Source organism: Canis aureus, chromosome 35 (genome assembly GCF_053574225.1).
Source record: "Canis aureus isolate CA01 chromosome 35, VMU_Caureus_v.1.0, whole genome shotgun sequence".
Taxonomy (NCBI): domain Eukaryota; kingdom Metazoa; phylum Chordata; class Mammalia; order Carnivora; family Canidae; genus Canis; species Canis aureus.
This window is the reverse complement of record NC_135645.1, coordinates 25012223-25032826: the sequence shown is the minus strand read 5'-3', so window position 1 is coordinate 25032826 and position 20604 is coordinate 25012223. Positions and strand designations below refer to the sequence as shown.

The following is a 20604-nucleotide window of genomic DNA, read 5'->3' as shown; positions in this document are numbered from 1 at the left end:
ATAGCAACTTGTAGTAGTAGATGAATAAGAGATGAATATATTAATGATAGATTTAAAGATAGAGCTGATAGGTCTTACCATGGTTTAGATATAGGAGATGAAGCAAGAAGAGAATCAAGAATGACTGAAGTACTGGGCTTACGCTTTTGGGTAGATGGTGATGCCATTTTGTAGCTCCCCATCAAAACTCCTAAGCTGAGTAGGTAGAATGAGTCCTGTTAACTTTTCTCCCCTTTATTCCATGTTTTCTTGAGATGCAAAAGGCTATTTATGCTTCCAGCAGTTAGTATCCGTAATGAAAGCCTTCCAAAGCAACACTTTGCTGTGTGTATCTCAGACCAAGCAAAAACTTGTCGGGACCAGAGCAACATATACTGTCAGCAAAGAGAAAATATTTTTTTCTTGGGATCTGAGAAAATCAGAGAATAAACAAAGGGTGGCATTCTGATTTTGCAGTCTTCCTTTGCTCCTTGAGAAAAACAATTTGACTGAGTCATTAGTAAGTGGAAATGCTAAAAGTGGCTTTGGATAAGGACCTGAATTTTTTTTTTCCTCTGGAGAAATCGCAAAGCCTAAGAGACTCCCAGAGATTACTTCTCTGAACAGTATTAGATTTCCATATTTCATGTAGTCTAAGAGAGAATATAGAAGGTCTTACGCATTCACTCTGGGAGCACTTCTCAAATTGCCTTTATTAAAATAATTACCCTTTATACTAGTAAAACCCCTTTCTTCTAAAGGTGGAAGAATTTGTAGTCAGACAACTCCTTACTATGTGATACCCATTTGAATCTAAATTAAACCCTGATGTGCCACTTTACCATACTCTGGCATATATACGTTGGTATCTCTAGGCCAGAAGTAACCTGGTACAGAATCTGGTAACAGTTCTCTAGTAGACTTATTAACTGCAACCGATTGGTGCATGAGTATGTTCAAAAGACTTCTCTGGGAGCATTCTAAATTCTCTTGTTGGTTGGGAGCACCCTGTTTATCTGAATTCCTTTAGCCAGCAAAAGTTCATCCATCAAACCAGCATCTTGAATAAGCACCCAGGGAGTTGCACTGGAAAAAATTACTTCTAAGACAAACATTCCATCAGAATGATTAGAACCAAAATGTAAAATCATTGACTCCATGAAGATAATACCTAGATCCATCTAATAATACTGACATGGAATTTTTATATGCACGCTCTAAAATGTGCCACAAAAAAGAAAGCTTATTAAATAAACTTCAATCTACATACCTTGTCAACAATTTTGTAAAAAACAGAAACCCAGAGAGAAAATTTAACAGGGGACGCCTGGTAGCTCAGCGGTTTAGTGTCTGCCTTCAGCCCAGGGCATGACCCTGGAGTCCCAGGATGGAGTCCCATGTAGGGCTCCCTGCTTGGAGCCTGCTTCTCCCTCTGCCTGTGTCTCTGCCTCTCTCTCTCTCTCTCTCTCTCTCTCTCTCTCTTTCTTTCTGTGTCTCTTATGAATAAATAAATAAAATCTTAAAAAAAAGAGAAAAAGAAAATTTAACAGGTAGCCTTTCTGTCATATCAGATGACTCATGACCCCCCTCCTCAGAACACCTCTTAAAGGCACAAACCACAGTTGCAGTCAGTCCTCAGCATTGCTTTGCATGACATCTGAACTTAGGAAAAAGAGTATTTTGCTAACCCCTTGGTCCTGAATGTTTGACCTAACGGCTTACTGTTTGCTCCTTTTTTGTCTCAATCCTCGTGACTACAAATGCTATTATTAGTCATAAGATTGTTCAGTAACTTAAATTCCAGCCATGGTATTTGACTCTCTGACCTAAAAATAAAGGGAATTGAAACTCCTAATTATTTCTAAGGGGACTAATTCTTTCATCTTTTCTATATACTTCAAATTATCCCAGCTCCATATGGAACTGGGAACATAGCTTTTAGCAATGTATGCCCCTTAATCTTTCACTGAAAAAAGAGAAAAATGCAGAGGTTTGTGTGTGGACATCCCAGGAAACAAATCTCAGCATTGCTACCAATGAGTTAAGTTACTTTGTGAAAGTAACAAACCTCTGTTTTGTGTAATAAATACAAGATAATATTTACATAAGGGTTATTATATAAGTGATATATAGTAGATGTAAAATTCCTGGCACAAAATAAGCATTCAGTAAATAACACATATTATTGATTATCACTACATCACTCCATTTAGTAAAAGTAGGAGCCGACTGAACATGATTTTCCATTTCAGCCTGGCAAGGTTTATTTTAGCCTTAAAATTTTTGACATTATGATTTTACTTTTCATGGCCACACAAAGTCATAACACATCCAATATGCTACATAGAACAATGGGCTTAAGAGAAATTCAAATGATTGAGTGTAGTGTGAAGATCTATCCTGGTTCATCCATCATAAAAGATCATATGAATACAAAAATGCAAAAAGAATCATGAAGTCATGAATGTTAGAGTTCAAAATGTCAGTGGAAATCAAATGGTTCAACACCTTCTATCTACAGATGTAGAAACTGAGAACCCACTAAGATAAGCAACTTTCACAAGATCATGCAACTTAGTGGTGAGCTAATAGGAGAAGAAGACCAAGTCCCAGTTAGGTTTATAACTTGAAACCTCTCCTACTCTTTTAGCCTAATGATAATCTTTCAGAGAGCTTGATTTGCCCAGTTATTACAAATCAATGATAAATTTGGGGCTAAATCATTTGTTATCAGTGGAATTGCCCAATGCAGATACTCTCCAAGGGCTCATCCAGCTCTAAATAGTTTATTATTCATCTGCTTGTTATTCAAGGATACCCTTCACAACATGGACACATGCTGTTCATCAGCCTCCAAAATATTTTTCTCTTCTAGCCAGACCATTGTCTTTATGATCCAACAAATACTTTATTCCATCACCAAATCCTTCCCCATATGCATAATGGCTTCCCCTTTGTTCTCTGTTTATACAATTCTTATTCATTCTGCAAGGCCCAGATTCCCACCTCCTCCCCAATATCTTTCCTCATTTCTCTGGCTTCCATGAATCATCCTCTCCTGAACTCCTACAGTCTCCAAGGTGAGTCCATATAACTGACAACATAATTATCTATTGTGTAAATATTCCCCTCCATTGTTTCTTGTGTACCTCTTACCTTCCCAATTAGACTGGCAGCCCTTTGAAGAAAAGTACCATGGTTTAGGCTTACCTAATTGCAGTGGAGCAGGACACTATGACGATTGCTCACAGTAGGTACTCAATTAATATTCAGTTGATTGGAGAAGGGGGAAAAGAGAACAGACATTTTCTTGCTTCTGTAACCATTCTTGATAAGCTTAAAACAGCTAAGTTTGGTTGAGGTTTCGAAGTAATTACAACAATGGGAAAGGACAGCAGAAGGCTACTTATAATCCCATCCTACAATCTTTTCTTTGAAATGCAGAGAAAATCCACTTGAGACTGCCCAAGATTTTGATAGTTGTTTCTAAATGAGGTGTCTAGTTCTGCATCATCAATTTCTGGCAAAAAGTCTTGCCCTTAGAAATGTACCTTTTTTTTTTTCTGGGGTAAGAAAAACTTTATGAATTCATGTGATAGAAAATGAATAACATGGAGCTCTGAGTCAAAATTAGTAAAAACAAACAAACAAACAGAGTGTACTTATTCATACCAGAATGCCACAGCTTTATTAAATAAAGCATGAAGTAGTATCAGGCACACCTCAGGAAAAGGTTTCTTAATCCAGCTTCTTTTTATTTTGTATGTATTTATTGATTGCTTTATGATAATAATCATAGAATATTAAGTATTAAATAAGTATAATTAAAAAATTAAGAGCCAAAGTGCAAGAGTTAAATAGCCTCAATTTGAATTCTGAGTCTGTAACTTGGTAACTGCACAGGCAAGTTACTTAACATTTCTGTTTTACTTTCCTCACCCATCAAGTAGGAATTATAATAGTACTTACAGAGAAATTTGTTGTAAGGAGAAAGATAAGGAGAAAGATCCTCTTGATGATGCTCTGAGCCCCACTTCCCCCTCACTATGTTGCTTTGATTTCAGTGCAGTGAGAGGAATGAGGGGAGGGAGACACAGGAAACGAGGCAAGGGTAGGGAGCTGGAGGTAAAGAAAGGGATGACAAGATGAAAGGAGTGGTGGAGAGCATTCTCTAAACCCTCAGAATTTAGGGAGTTGAGATGAAACTAGGGGAGCGCAAGCATGCCATTCCCCTTGCTCACCACCAACACCAACACCAAGCCAGGAGGCACGCCTACTGGTGGAAAGTACAAATGTCACTCAGGGACAAGTAGCGTCAGCTATGTGGTGCAAGACAGGATGAAACATGAAAAGAACCAGTAGAAATGTCAGCTGATTGCTGAGCAGACCAGTCAGCCAGCCAGCGAGTCCAGAGCATTCGCTCTGTGCTCCTTTGCTACAAAAGCCACCACCTGAGTGGACGGGGCCACAAGAGGCCTGAGGAAAGGAGCAGTGTGATGTCAGTGTGGGGGGAAGGCAGTGGCACAAAACCCAAGTAGATGTGTTGTTTGAGGCAGGCAATAAATTGCTGGCCATCTTATAATAGAAAGAGTGGCTCAGACTTGTACAATTTCGTTTATCCTATTTTGGTATGTGGAATATGATAAAATTCAGACTTTCCTGTTTAATTAGCCACCAGGTCTGATGAAGAACATTTTTCAAGTCACATAGGAAATGACAAAAAAAGTAAGGTGTGTCTGCCAGAGAAGGGGCAAGGGAAGGCCAGGCTGATGCATGAAAAGGCAAAAGAGCAAAAGAAAATATCCACCTTTAGTATAAAACCCCTGAGAACATTTCAGCAGACAGTGGGTTATTTAACGAAAGGAGTTGATACGGCTAACCTTCATGTGCCTTCTGATGCTTAATTCAAAGTTCAGCAAAAGTTTAAAAGGAAATGAAGTGAAAATTGATCACTCGGTATATAATCACTGGAGAAAGAGATCCGCCCCAAAAATATTTCTGACATGGAATTTTTTTTCAATGTCCTACTTTCAAGAATTCTTTCAACAATATAATTTTTTAAAGAATTTCATACCACTTAAGTGTTTGAAATAAAGGAATTATCTTTTAAAGGGAACTCGATGTGTCATCACATTCTCAAAATGCTCATTTTGTTGGATGTGCTTTAAAAGATCCGAGGGCATAAAAGTTAGGGAATATATCCATGTGGATAAAGATGGAGAATTACAGACTCCTTTCCAGTGGACTGAAAGCTATTTAATAAAAACATTCATATGTAACAGTGGCCTTGCAAAAGTTTATAATAAACTGAAAAATGATTTATCACAGCCAAAGACTTGTACCCTTTGACATTAGCGTATCATATAAGCAAGGAGTAGGTACCCAAGAGGACTTATATTAAGATATGTAAGTAAGACCTTAATAAAAAAAATTTAATAGAAATTAGAGGTTCTTGCTTGAGAAATCAGTAATAAGATGATGCACATGGGATGGTAGTTAAAGGGAAATAGCTGTCCCTTTTTGGCCAAGTAACTGCTTAGGACATAATCATAGAATTTTTGAACATCAAAGGTGATTAAAACTTTAAAATTATTTTGTTCATCTTATTTTATAGTTGTTAAAAGCAACTATATCTAGAGGTAAATTGCTTGCCTGGGTGCTAAGGGCTAGGAAGTCAATCCTAGACGATTGACTAATGAGTCAATCGAGACTATCATCTCACCCATTCCAAGAAAGCATACAATATAAATTTCAATATTCTTTTAGATTTTCATGACCTGATTCACAAGATCTGATTGGAATTATAGAAATGGGACATCTTAACATGTCAATATTTGCAGGATGAACCTCACGAAATCAGCTATGGAAATTCACAACGTTAGGGGATCATAGCAGCTTATCTTACCTTGAGAAAAAAGAAGCAGCATAAAAAAGGCATTATAAATAGAGGGCATCTGAAACCAAACTCCTTTCTGCCCAGGAAGGAAGCCTGAGGTGTGTATGGGACAGCTGTGTTTAGAGGAATGGCTATTGGGGGTGGTACTCTTCTCCAACAAGGGAAGAGGAGGAAATGAATTTAAATTACAACCAAAGGAATTTAAGTTAGAGGGAAAGGTCTTATTGGCAGTTAAGGTTTTATGAACCCTGGAAAAGATTCCTGGGGAGGTTTTCAAATTCCCTATCTGGATGTATTTAAGAGAAAAGAGATACCTATCAGCCCAGGGTGGTTGAGGTAGAAACCTGCCTGGAATTCGCTTTTAGCTGAATTCTGTAAATCCAGATTAACTCCTGACAGCGTTTAAGATGTCAGAGACAGTAGATGCAATAGCAAGAAATGTTGTCCCTTAAAAAAAACAAAACAAAACAAAACAAACAAACAAACAAAAAAACAGAAAAGAAAAAAAAAATTCACCCAAAGTAGTCATTTCCTTGGAAAATCATTTGGCGTGTGCTAGTTGGTTATAAGTGGAATGTACAATTATAATACATTCTGGCTTTTATTTTGTTTTTAATCTGGTTTCCAGTGGAAAGAAGCCTCTTGAAACCTCTCTGGCAGTCTATGCCCTGCTTAATACATTTTTTATTTTTTTTCTTTAGACTAGTTACAATCAAATCTCTTAGAAGAAACTAGCCTACGTAGCAATGTAAGTGCCCTCGGAGTAAACACCTCCAAAGGAGAAGGCCTCTCCCCGCACTCTAGAAGAAAACTTATTTCCTTCCAAATTGAAAGAAACAGATGAACAGATGATTCCACTACTGCTATCACCCTCACCTTCTTCACTCTCACGCAGACTCCAGCCAATTCTCTGCAGCTTACAGAATTTCTCCTTATTTCCAGCACACAAATAGCGCTTGCCCTCGCGGTTCATACCAAAATTCTCTCATTTGTTGTAGTTCTCTGTTTATACAGCTGTGCATCTCTTTGCCCCATTGTGTTAACCACATCTATTGTCTGGTTTTTATTGTGAGCTCCTGGAGGCAAGGAATGAGATCTGTTTAATTTGCTTTGCACAATGCTGCGCGTGTGCACACAGGTGGACACCATGTGATTGTGCTTGACAGTGATAGTTCCTGGCAGAGCTAGATGCTGCAAAAAAAATAATGATAAAATTTAAAATACCGTGGATTAATCGAAGTTGGAGAGAGAGGACTCAATTCAGAGAGTCTGTGTCATCCCTTGGTCCTGCCATATGCAGTACACTAAAGTCTTAATGGGCATCAGGGACCATTAGACACTGAACAGTGTGGACAAAGGTCCAATCAACACCTGAACAATCTATTAAGTTGGGGTCTGAAACGCACAAAAAACAAGACTACATTTATTTGGGAGCCTGTCCTCCACTATAGCCCTCCTTTCTCTTGGTGTATAAGCCCAGTCTTGCTGGAGTTCTCAGCTCAGAGCATCATGCACCAGTGCCCACTGCCATAGGAGATGGTTGTATTTGACATGCCACAGAAGACTACCCAGTTCACAGTAACTTGGCCTTCTTATTTCTTTGTTTACAGCCCAAAAGAATAAAATCATTTTCACCATAATTAATAATTCTTCCTTCCTATCAATCCCTGCACAACCCCCCTCTGATCTTCCTTTACATAGTCTTCCTCACTGACCTAAGAGGACAGAGATGAGTCGATCCGTGATTCTTAGTTGGGTTAAAAATTTTCCAGTGCCTATTCATTCCTGAGAGTCTCAAAGTTACATCAAAGGACAAAATGATTGATGAAAACCCTTCCCTCAGGGGAACCACAGGAAATGACATTTTGTTTAATTCAACAAATATTTTCTAGGCACCAATTATTTTTAGGCACACTTGCTGTGGGCTAGGGAGGGAGAAGGGAGTTAATTTAAGGTTTAAACAATCTTAAATATAAGAATTGCTTTATTTTAGGATCTTGGTGAGGATTAAATGATGTAATATATATGAATATATATGTAAAATGTACTTAGCACAGAGCTTGCCACAAAAGACATGCTCAACAAGTAATAGTTATTACTATTTTTACTGAGTTATGGCTTCTTTTAGAGCAATTTTTTTAAGACATCTCCTTTGGAAACTGAATTCAACCTTGGATTATGAGCAATACAGTTTGATTATTATAGGATTAGGGGAGCCATCACATTCAAGTGCAAAAATAACCCATCATCCAGAACATGGAAATAAATGTGTCTTCACGAAAAATGGAGCTCAGCCATGTTCTGATGTCCAGAGAGAGTCTGGTTCTCATCCTGTTTTTCCCAAGAAGGTTCTGAAGTTTTTTAGTACCATAATCATATCCCAAATGCACACAGCATATATGTTTCCTTCCTCTTCCTCCTACCATGGTTTGGATCATAGTTATTCCATAAGACAAATGACCAGAAAAATATACTTGAATTATTTACATTTACTTCAAAGTACATAATACGATTATTTTAGAGCATCACTTTAATTAGTTGGCTGTTACTGAATTAGCATCAATTAGTCTTAGATAAGAATAAATCAACTTTTGGGGCACCTGAGTGGCTCAGTCCCTTAAGCGTCTGCTTTTGGCTCAGGTCCTGATCTCAGGATCGAGCCCTGTGTTGGGCTCCCTGCTTGGCAAGGAGTCTACTTACCCACTCACTCTGCCCCTCCCCTGCTTGTGCTCTCTCTCTCAAATGAATAAATAAAATCCTTTTTTTAAAAGAAGGAAAACAATAAATCAACTTGTAACTAGAGGTAAAACTAAGTCAAATTTTATTTACCCAAGACATTTTTTTTAAAACTTGCCCAAAACAAATTGTTTCACAGGTCATCTTGATGAAGTATAATGTTTAATTCATCAATTACTCAATTAATTGTATAGATAAATATATGAATGGATCATAATGCAAATGACAAGATGATTGAATCCAAGGATGGCATAACATGATTAGCCCAAAGGAATCCACTTGCTTTGTATTTTTTGGTTCAGTTTAAGCCATACCCTAGAGTGCCAAATATCTGGATATTTGAAGACTTCAGGCTAGGAGAGCTCATACATGTACTTCATACATCACCACACCTTGAATCACCATCATAGTACCAGTATTTTATCCTGCCTGAAGATTCATCAGTGGTTTCATTTGAAAAGGGTTTTAATCTGTCGGCAAGATGAGGAACTTCTGGGAAACATTTCATGTATTTCTATCTGTTTCAAAAGCGTGAGAAAAATGCATCTGGAATGAAAATATCAAAGACTATTTTCTGTCAAATATCACCTCTTAAATTGTAAGACATGGGCCTAATTTTAGATTTCAACCCGTGAAGCTGCGACTCCCTGGTTCTCTGAACTAAAGTCACTGTTTCTCAAATTCATTCACATATTGAAATGTTCATTAATTTCTCACTTCTACTTTTCTGACTCCAAACTAATAGACCCCAAAGATTTCAGATATACTTTAACTATGTAGATCTTTCCCGTCCTTTCGTCTACCAGATCATTTAGATCAGGCTTATTCGAACTGTGTGATCATAATGTGAATCTTAAAAATAAAGGAAAATTAATGTCTCTCTAACCATAATGTACTTAAAAGAAGGCCAGTGATCCAGCAATCCAGACTTTCAGTAATCGCTTACGACAACCTCAAGAGATTTATTTTTTTTCTCTCTCTCTCTCTTCCAATTTATCAGGACTTTGTTCATAGTTTAGAATTGATCCTGTTTTCATAGAAATAGAATTCTCAACCCTAGTTTTATCTTAGGCAGTACAACCTTACATTTTTGTAAAATTCAGATGAAGGATGAAGTCATTCTTTAGGACAGGGGAAAAAGGGGAAAAAGGGGAAATGAGGCCTTACATCCCTCCCTCCAGTTCTCCAAATTATTTATGAAGCCAAATCAGACATACTATCTATGAGAAGATAAAAAATAGCTCCCAGATGAAATCAGAGAGGGAGACAAACTATGAGAAACTCTTAACTATAGAGAACAAACTGAGGGTTTCTGGAGGAGACGTAGATAGGGAAATGGGGTAACTGGATGATGGGCACTAAGGAGGGCACTTGACAAGATGAGAGGTGTTATATGCACCTGATGAATCACTAAACTCTACTACTGAAAGTAATAATATACTCTATGTTAATTAAATTTAATTTTTAAAAAAAGGGAAAGAGAAAATGAAAAAAATAGCTTCCAGCAACCTCAAATTGCCTTGCCCACTTATGTTCTTCTAAATCTCAGCATTTTAAAATAATTCAGATGCACAGTTTTAAGCAACCCAGATGCCTAATTTAATAGCATTATTAACCAATGAACAGTTACCATGCTCCAGACAACTGCCTGAATCAGTAAAGTAAAATACAGTGTGGAAAAACTCTGGGATAATGTCAGTGGAATAAGAATAGGATGTTCCTTCATCTTGTTGATTCCTTATTCACCGACCTTCTTCCACATTGTGTGAAAGAATAGAACCTGTCTTCTCATTGCCTTTACTCATTTGTTGCACAGTTATGAGGATTAAATGAAACTGTACAGATAACACAATTAGCAAGACTGGCCCAGAGGACATGTTTAATAAACATGTATTTCCTTTCTCTTCAAGAATCATAAGAATGTGGCCAGCCTGCTTTGTGGAGGAAATTCAAAACTGGTGAGGACAGACTATGTTGAAATACTTACTCAAACTTGCGCCTGAGTGTCTGAATGTTACATAATTTCTGAAATAGTATGGCATATCTATAAATAGCAATTCATACTTTTCTCATGGATTTTATAGAAATGGATCTCATTACTATAGAATCTTGTGATCATCCCTGGACATTGAGGCCCAACCAGTAAAGGCCTGCAATCCCTAGCATAAGTGACAAGAGGAACGGCTTAAATTCCCATCCACGCAATGGGGTAATTATGACATCTCCTCATTCTAGGGGTTTAAACCAGCCTCAAAACAGAAACCCTGTTTTCGACACTTGCAGTGCTGAAAAGGGATCTTTTTTTTTTTACTAAGACTTGTTCATTATCCAGTAAATAAATCACATGGTCTACAGCAGTAAAAATATGGGTGAGAGATGCATATTCTTCATTTCAAAGCAAGGAGCCTGTTGAATGGTGGTATGGTTTTAAAAGTATCTGATTTGACAGGGGAGCTCTCATCACACTCCTGAAATAATTTTATGCTGTTATGATTTTGTTTGTGTTTTTTTTTCCTTTTTCAAAATTGAAGTGATGTACTTAACTTTAATCAGAACCATCAAAGCTTTTTTTAAAAATGCCCATATAATGTTGAATTTCTGGGGTTTTTAAATTTTTATTTATTTATTTATGAGAGACCCAGAGAGAGAGAGAGAGAGAGGCAGAGACACAGGCAGAGGGAGAAGCAGGCTCCATGCAGGGAGCCCAAAGTGGGATTCGATCCTGGGTCTCCAGGATCATACCCTGGGCTAAAGGCAGGTGCTCAACCCCTGAGCCACTCAGGGATCCCTAGGTTGTTGTTGTTGTTGTTGTTGTTGTTGTTGTTGTTAAAAAGGATGTCAAATGCTGTTTCTTTTGCACTGCTAAGATATGTTTCAGAAGTATAAGATGTATTTCTAATGCATCCAGCAAATATTTATGGAACACCTACCATGTGCCAGGCCTAGTTCTCATAGCAAGGAATGTTACAATAAACAAAACAAACAAGTTCCCTGCTGTCAAGGAGGGATGGGAAGTGAGGAAACATTGGTGTTGAGGCAGATTATAAATTAGTAAAATGTATAATTAAGTAAGGAAGATATAACTGCTACTGTGCAATTAAAGAGGATTAGATTAGAGACAATTGAAGATGAGCGGTTAACTTTAGATTGAATGGTGAAGAGAACCCTCCCTAAGGAAACGAGATTTACATTGAGATTTAAGTGGCGAAATGCCCAGCCATGCATGATTCTGGGGGAAGAGCATTTTAGACAGAGGGACAGCAAAGGCCTGAGGTTGGGTCCCAACATAATGTTTTCCATAAGGAGAAGGTCAGTGTGGCTGGAGAGTAAAAGGCAAGGGGGAGAATGTTAACATCGGGGGGTAGGCAAAGTTGGAATCCTATGGCACACACAAGCCAGAGAAGTTTAAGTCTGCTCAAGGGGCTATGAGGAGCTATCAGGTGCAAGGAAGGTGGGGCAGTAAGCAAGAGAATATCATGATCTGACTGACTTTCTCAAAGTTCACCCCATCTGCTGTCTGGAGAGTGGGGCAAGAATAGGTACATTTTTAATGCAATTGGAACCAATGAAAATTGGTAAGAAAATTGTTTGTGTTTGCTTTTGTTTTTTGAGATCTCTCCAAGGTGTAAGGACTAGACTATTGTGGAAAGGGATAAATAGAGAGAGTCAGAGTGGAAGAAATTTTAGTGAATTTGGAAAGTGATGTGAATTAGGATATGAAGCTCAAATGGTGTCTTTGGGTTGTAAGAAAAGAAACAACACTTATTGAGAAACAATTATGCTTATTTTTACATACGTAATCTCTTTTAATTATTACTACCATCAATGTTATAGTTACTTAGCCCCATTTTTCTTATATGAAAACTGAACCTCAGAGAGAGATAAATCAAATTTCCAAATATCCAGCAAAAGCAAGTGGGAAATCCAGGATTCAAAGCTTGGTCTATGTGACTTAAAGCCCTGGTATTTTTCTACTCTAATATGATGTCTCTAGATCAGAATTAACAAAATATCTTTGAGATTTCATTCTAAATAATAAAATAATATTCTGTAATATAAAATACATAGTTTAATGGTACTGATTGACATTTAACTTGTTTCTATATTTTTGCTCCTATAAATAAACTGTGATAAACATTTTATATATTATTTTACCTGATTTCTGTTACTTTCTCACTTGAATTCCTAGAATCCTAGTAGTATCAAAGAATAGGATATTTTTTAAACTCTATTCATGTAATATCAATTTATTTTCCAGAAAACTTGTGCCATTTTAACTGCCACTTAACCCAAACCAGCATTAAGTATAATTTTTTATCTTTGCCAATTTGATAAACTTTTAATTCTATTGTTTAATTCCTTTACTTACTAATGAGATTGAACATTTTTATACATTTCTTAGCCTTTTCATTTTTCTTCTGTGAATTTTATGTCCACTTAATTGTCTGTTTTCCTACATGGTGTTGCTATTTTTTTATTGATGATTTGTAATAGCAAATCAGCAAAACAGTCTTTATGAATTTTTGCAAATAACTTCCCAGAGTGTATTTCACACTTAATTTTCAATTTTTCACTATAAAAATATTATACATAGAAGAGGGTATGTATGCTCCACTTATCTATTGCTGTATAACAAGCCACATCAAAATGTAGTGGCTTCAAACAACAAACATTTGATCTTATCTCACATGGGTCTTGGCTAGTTACTTTTTCTGCTCTTATGGCTTTACTTACCTGACAGGTTGGCTGCACTAAAGAGCCCTCAAATGGCTTTACTCGCATGTTTAGTGACCTGGTAAGGATAGAAGAAAGACCAAGTTCTGCCCACATTGCCAACTGGAGCACCAACATGTGGCTGCTCCTACACCGTGGTCTCGGAGTGGGGGGGGGGTCACACTTCTTACTTAAAGGCCCAGGACTCCAAAAGACAGTATTTTAGAAATAAGGCAACAACTTTGTGGCCTTGTATGAGCCAAGTTCTCGAGTTACAGTGGTGACATCTCCACTGTGCACTATTGGGTAAAGCAGTCACAAGTCCTCCCAGATCTGATGGGAGGGAATACAGAGGAGGATCAAAGAATTTGTGGTGATGTTTTCAAAACTCTAGGTAGGGTACAAAATTGTTTAAAGAATAAAGAAAACTCCCCTTTACTATTAATTTTGTTCATAATGTGTTTATTTGCAACTGGTTTTTAAGTATTTATATAACTTTATCGCTTTTTCTTTGTGATGTTTTCCATTACTTTGTGATTCATTGTCTAAATTACTTTCAAAGTGTCTGTCTATAAAATCAAGGACATTATCAAGTGAAAAGGAATAAAGGGAAAGGAGAGAAAATGAGTGGGAAATATCAGTGAGGGTGACAAAACATGAGAGACACCTAACTCTGGGAAACAAACAAGGGGTAGTGGAAAGGGAGGTGAGGGGGCTGGGGTGACTGGGTGACGGGCACTGAGGGGGGCACTTGATGGGATGAGCACTGGGTGTTATGCTATATGTTGGCAAATTGAACACCAATTAAAAAGTTAAAAAATATATTTAGAGAGATGACTTTCAGGTCTTTAGATACTTTAAGTATTATGTATTGTAGTTGAATTCATTTAATTTAATTCTTAACCCTTTTCATCCTTAAATTGCCATGAACAACACACATTTGAAAATGCATATAAATATGCAGGTCGAACCATACTTTTAATTATGCAGGTTGCTGTGTGGAGGCAAAAAAAAAAAAAAAAAAGAAAAGAAAAAGAAGAAGAAGTCTAACTAAATAGTTCTTGCTTAGTATTTTGCCACATTTTTGGCTCACTCTTCCAAAATGAACTAAAATACTTTTGGCCTATATAGCTAGTTATTCTTTTCAGGTCTTGCGATTATATTTGAATATTGAATAATTGATTTATTTTTTAAGTGGTGATTGTAGCACTCTCTCTTACAGTGTCTTAATTGGCAAAGAAAAAAAAAGCATCATCCCATAACAGCAACAAAAAAAGTAGCAGTTATTTTAAAGGACATTCTTCTGGCTAATAGGAAAGAACTCATTTAAAACATGTTATAAACACTCAATAAATACTAAATGATGATACTCACCTCCTGTTCTAAGAATGTCATTGGGGTCTTTTCAGTTATTTTCTCTGCTTCCAGTGTTGCATTTCAAAAACTGATTTTGTCATCTATCTGGGTGCGGAACCGTGAAAGCTATGCAGAGAGTCGTAAAATGAGTAAGATGTATGACACACACATGATAGCAATCCTCAGCATTTCTAGCTATCCTGTGTATCTTTCTTCTATTTTATTTTCACCACATGCTGGAAAGAATGAATTTTGGAAGAAGACATTGGAAAAAGTTGTATTGTCTGATTCAGTTAACCACCATGAGGGCAGGGGTCTGTACTTTTTTCCCCAACATTTATGCATTGTGCCTCGCACATAGCAGTGCTCAGTATTTGTTGAAGAAAAATTTGGGCATAAGCCCAGCAGTATTTATCAGCCTGTTTCTCCTGTCCAGTCTGAATCTGAAGAGGCTCTTTTTTCATGGAGGCAGCTGTTTGTGCAGTATCTCCTTCATCTTACTTCGTCTTACTAAATGCCAGTCACACCATACGAGGAATGAACTGGAAGAGTCAAACCCCTGAGTCCATTTACCATCATTGAACTTAATTATTAGAGATCATTTGGGATCCCATGGCTTTCTAGAGACAAAAGGTTCTCAAATCACCTATGGTGATCTCAAACTATATTTATGCCTGAGAATTCACAAGTTAAGCCAAAGTTCAGAGTGTTGGTATATCCAGCCATCAGGCCTGTGCACACATATTCAAGCTCGGGCCTTGTGTTTTGGGGACACTTGTGTTTTACAGACATTTAAGCAACTAGAAGACATTCAAGTACTTCTTCGTTTCATGTTAAATGCAGAATACAGAAAAACTCTAGATCTCTACTCTCCACTAGCCACAAGTAGATATTTAAATTTAAATTTATTAAAATGAAATAAAACTAAAACCTCAGTTCCTCACTCATACTAGCCACCTTTCAAGAATTCAATAATCTTATGTGGCCAGTGGCTAACAGATTGAATAGTGGACTATGTAACATTTCCATTTTCACAGAAAGTTTTACTGAATATTACTGCTCTAGAATATATCACTTATATCGCATTGCAGAAAATCTAAATTGGATACCTGATTCTACACCTACTTCTTAATCAATCAATCATGGATTTTAAATCTTTTTATTTATTTGAATGTCTGAAGTTATTCCTATTTAAATAATTTTTGAGCAACAAATGTAGAGAATATTTCCTAACCAAATGTCTATGAAATATACCAAAATAACTTAGAGAGTCTCTATTATCCAAAGCACAGTTACATTTCTGAAATTTGAAGTTAAGTGGAGAGAAATCCCATATGATTTGTAAAAAGTCCAAATTACAGATGATTTATAAAATATATTTAATTAAATTATATCCAAAGCTCAAATGAAAACCTAAAAGTGTTGCCAAATTAAAGTTCTATCAGATCTGACTTGATAAATAACAAGGAATAATTTCTAACTCAAATACTGATGTATGCAAATTAGATGGAAATATGTTGCTGGGAAAGTTTACTCTTCTTAAATAAGTCTAACTTTTCTCCCCTAGGCATTATTTCTTCAAAAATTTGCTTCCTCTGTAGCTAATGCCAAATCCTTTCTAAATTACCTCAAATCTGTGTTAATGAGAAATAATTTAATGACAACACATAATAATATCCATGAAAAGGAATAAAGATGAACAATAGATTATCTAGACAAAAACTCTCTATAGCATGTGTGTTAAAACAAATAAGTGCATATTTGCATATGTAGAAACACAAAAAGATTATTCTCTCCTAAACAGTATACAAGGATCTCTAATATCTCCTAAACGTGCACTTACGTTTTGGTCAATAATAGCATTTTTTTAATTGAAGTATGTATTTATGCATTTCTATTATACGATTTCTCCTTTGATCCCAAAATAATATACTTTGATGATAATTCAGCTTTCTTGTTGTCTTCCAATTGAGTCAAAGTATCCTCTTTTTTCTATCTCAGAAGCTGTTCTGGAAGTGTAACAGCATCTGGTGCAGAGACAGAAACCAGCTCCAGGTGTGCCACAGGAAGGCATAAGCAAGGACACCAGTTCTTGGCCAGCCAAGTCTAAATGTAAGTGTGAGAAACAATGGAGGGTGGTGCAGCGGGCCAGCCCTGGGTGGTCGGTCCCAGAGCATGGGGGACGGTTGGCACAGAGGTATCCGGCTTGCCTGCAGGTCCTGTGTCCCATCCCCATCTTCACTGCTGCAAAAGCCTTGAGACCATGGCTAATGCCAGGTTTTAAAATCCCCCAGGGTACAATACATGTGCAGAGTGTGATTCTAGCTGATTTTTAAGCCCAGGCATGTTGAATAGTCTTAAAATAATTATTTCCATAGGACCCGACTAGGTATCCAAGTGTTCACCAGATGCTAGCAGCTAGGTTTTGCAGAGGAAAATTGCTAACTTAAGCTTCTTTTCATGATTCAGCAGAGGGTTTTAAGTAATAAAAGATCTGGAGATTTGTAAAATAAATAATTCCAGTGCAAATGGGAAAATTGAAATAATCTTATCATCTCCCAGTCATGTCTGTATGTGCTTTTATGCCATTATCAAGTTTCTCTTAATTGGACCACGTTTTGTGTCTTTTTATTTTTTCTGGTTGATACTTTATAGTTTTAAGTTATGAGCTGTAATGAAGAAATGATCCCTTTCAGATGACTGGTGACATGTACTGAATTTTCCTAATGGCAATCTAGGATGTTTGAAACAGAGCATAATATAACAAATACAGTTCTATACATTCGCAATATTGAATATATCCACAATTAAAAAACAACAGCATGCCAATAATTCTTTAACTGATCTCTTAGTCAAAGCAATTAAAATATAAAGTACATCATTAATTTTTGAACTTTGATTGGAAAAAAAAAATCCTCACCATTATTTCTGACGAGTAGACATTATCTCATAGTATTTGCAGCCATCCTCTGCTTATTACCACTGCCTGGTCTTAAGTGTGACTTTTGGACACCCAACTCCATATTTCCTAATATGGATAGTACAATGGCTTTTCATAGTCAATTTCGTTTTATTTAGTAATTTGAAGAATGAATAGTTAAGATTCCTCAGATTTTTACATTCTCACTCAAGGTGCACTTGAACAAAAAGAAAAGTGTAGCATTGGGCCCTACAGCTAATGCCACATGACCACATCCTGTCTTAAATGAATTCATTCAGAGTTTTTGAATGCAAATGCAAATACATTAGTAATTTTCCTGAAGTATCACATTTTTACGACAGGTACCTCTAATTGTTTTGGCTGGATTCCATCAAAGCCAGATGTTAATCAAATGAAATATTTATAATGCAAAACCATTGAATAAAAAATAGATGTCCTTTTAAGCAACAGCTTATAGGACTCAAACCAATCGTGTATTTTGGAAAAGCTGATGAAGGAGGTATGACTCTGTCACATTCATAATGTCAGGATAAGGCTCTGAACTCAATCCAGAGAAATTTTATAATTGTCGCAATCAACTACAGGCTTAGCTTCTGGATTTCTTGTAACAAAATCTTGCTGCCAAGGACATTGATGGGCTCACCCAGTAAAAAATTGCAATAATAATGTTAAACTAAATCATAAAAATGCAGGAGGTGGTTATTATAGGGTAGAGGAGAGGAACTACTTGTAAAGTTATGGTGGAAATATCAAAAATACATTTTACTGGACTTTTAAAAAATTAAGCTTTGTTTTTAAACTAGGGTGCAAAAGCAATAAAACGTGAAGGTTACTCAAAAAAAAAGATTTCATTCAATAGTCAACAGCAATGATTCAGCAAATGAAAATAAAAATTACATTAATTCAACACGGTCATCAACTCAGGCAGGCCCAAAGCTTGTATATGATAGTTTTCTAATAAAAATAACCAGCCGAAAGTCATTTTATGAAGGAATTTTGACAGAAGAAAGAATAAAGAACTTTTTGAATGGGTTTCTTCTAGTGAAAACGAACTTAGTTTGTGCCTAATTTCACACAGTATAAAGCTCTAGATATTTTGTGTGGCTTTAAAGTTCTATGAAGAAATTCATTTGAAATGAATGTAGAAAATAAAAACTGTAAATATGAAAAACATGATAGACTTACAGTTAGGAAAATGGAAATAGGTCATGGTAACTAATCCTCCGTGTGACCTTCAAAAGTAAAGAATGTAACTTTTAAAATTATTTTTGAGTAATCTTGATTTACCCTTCTAGTCATCTTTCTTAGTTTCTGAAAATATAGATGGCTGAGTCATATGTCATAGACATTTTGGTAGACAGATTCCATATTTTTTTCAAGTTAAATAACATACATCTAGAAGTGATAGTTATCATGGAAATAAACTCCTTTCGCTCATTAAAATGCCTAATGTGCCTTATACACAATGAGCACTTAAATAGTATGGATTGAACTGAATTATTCCAATTTTCTGTTCAGAGATTAGTGTGTCTCTTAGATTCACACTAGAGAGGTGTCTCTCACACATGGGAATTAAGGAGGTACATCTGTAACCGAAAATAGCCATGGAAAACCTGCTGAATTGATCCATGTCTGTTTTATTAATCAAGCCCACTGCAGAAGGGCTTTCTTGTACTATAATTTGGAGGTAAATAGAATGGGGAAACCACAGTTCAATTTAGAAGTTGTTTGAAACACTGAAGAACGTGGGGTTTTATGTTATATGACAGCAATAAAGTCCAATCCTTGATGGTTGTAATTTGGATATATAAGTATATAAATATCCTATATGTATAATTTTAACTTCAGAACATATAACAGTGGTCAAGGAGACCCTAACTATTTAATATGGTTGTTACTGACACCCTCTTCCTTATTTCTTTTTTTAATTGAAAGGTTTGGAGGGTTTTTTTTTTGTTTTGTTTTGTTTTGTTTTGTTTTGTTTTGTTTTGTTTTAAAGCTAGCTTGGTACGAACAGCCTTTAGTTGAAGCAGATGGCTGGAAGTTAGAAGCCTCAGATTCTATCTTTGATTCTCCTACCAACTGGGAATGTGGCCTTGGGCAAGTCTTGAGAGTAAATCTACAATAACAAGGGCAATAATGCCTTACATATGTATGGTGCTTTATGATCTAGTAGAGCACTTACACATACAATATCTTATTTAATCTTTTTTCCCCATGCCCCCTGCCCTCCCACCCGGCCCAGCCTCCTAAGAGGAATATGGCAGTTAACTAACAACCACCATTACAGAGAGTAGAAATTTGAGACCCAGAGACACTAAATCACTTGTTCACAGCCATTTCTATATCAGATGTCAGAGCCAGGAACAGGCACACATGACTCCAAGCTGGTCTTTGTCTTCTCACCTCTATACACCACCACCCTCTGGTGCCTCCAGAGCTGAAACCAATAGAGCAACACTGCCCAATAAGGTAGCCATGAGCCACAGGGGGTACTGAGCTCTTGAAATGTGGCTAGTCCCAGTTGAGATGTATTGTGAATGTAAGATACATGTGGGACTTCTAAGACTTTGAATGAAAACAAAGAAGAATGTAAAATATCTCAATACCTCTTATACTGATTGCACATTAAGATGATAGTGTTCTGGATATCTTGAGTTAAATAAAACATTAAAATTAATCTCACCTGTTTCTTTTAACTTTTTTAATGTGGCTACTAGAAAATGTGAAGTCATCTATATTTCTCTTTGTTTCTATTGTCTGAATGGTTCACACTGTTTGTTTTGGGCAGAGAGGACTAGGGGATTCCATTGTTTACATTGTTTGTTTCACACTGTGAAAACTGTATGCACCTGTCTTGATGTGGCTGAGACAAATTTCCAAAGATTCTGTTAAACAGAGAGCAATGCAGATTCATAGTTGCAGTTTGGTCCTTCTTATACACCTTCTGCATGCAGGGGAAATGTCAGATTCCATTAGCTGA

At 36.5% G+C, this 20604-nt stretch overlaps 1 protein-coding gene and 1 long non-coding RNA gene across 11 annotated transcripts in view; one reads left to right on the top strand and one right to left on the bottom strand.

Annotated features, from left to right (window-relative positions):
- Positions 1–20604, top strand: part of COL8A1 (collagen type VIII alpha 1 chain) — a 143726-nt gene that overhangs the window by 73862 nt on the left and 49260 nt on the right. The window contains exon 2 of the mRNA XM_077884170.1: positions 16682–16792. The gene's annotated coding sequence lies outside the window, so the exon portion shown is untranslated. The remainder of the gene's footprint in view (positions 1–16681; positions 16793–20604) is intronic.
- LOC144305387 (uncharacterized) overlaps positions 1–20604 on the bottom strand; it is a 99472-nt gene that overhangs the window by 61557 nt on the left and 17311 nt on the right. For 8 of the 10 annotated variants that reach the window (XR_013372417.1, XR_013372415.1, XR_013372418.1 and 5 more), the window contains exons 6-7: positions 18807–18853; positions 14699–14806 (exon numbers count right to left, since the gene is read on the bottom strand). This is a non-coding gene — a long non-coding RNA (uncharacterized LOC144305387). Of the gene's footprint in view, positions 1–8679; positions 9130–13345; positions 13404–14698; positions 14807–18806; positions 18854–20604 lie in introns of those variants that run through there. The other 2 variants (XR_013372422.1, XR_013372424.1) reach the window with 2 other exon arrangements.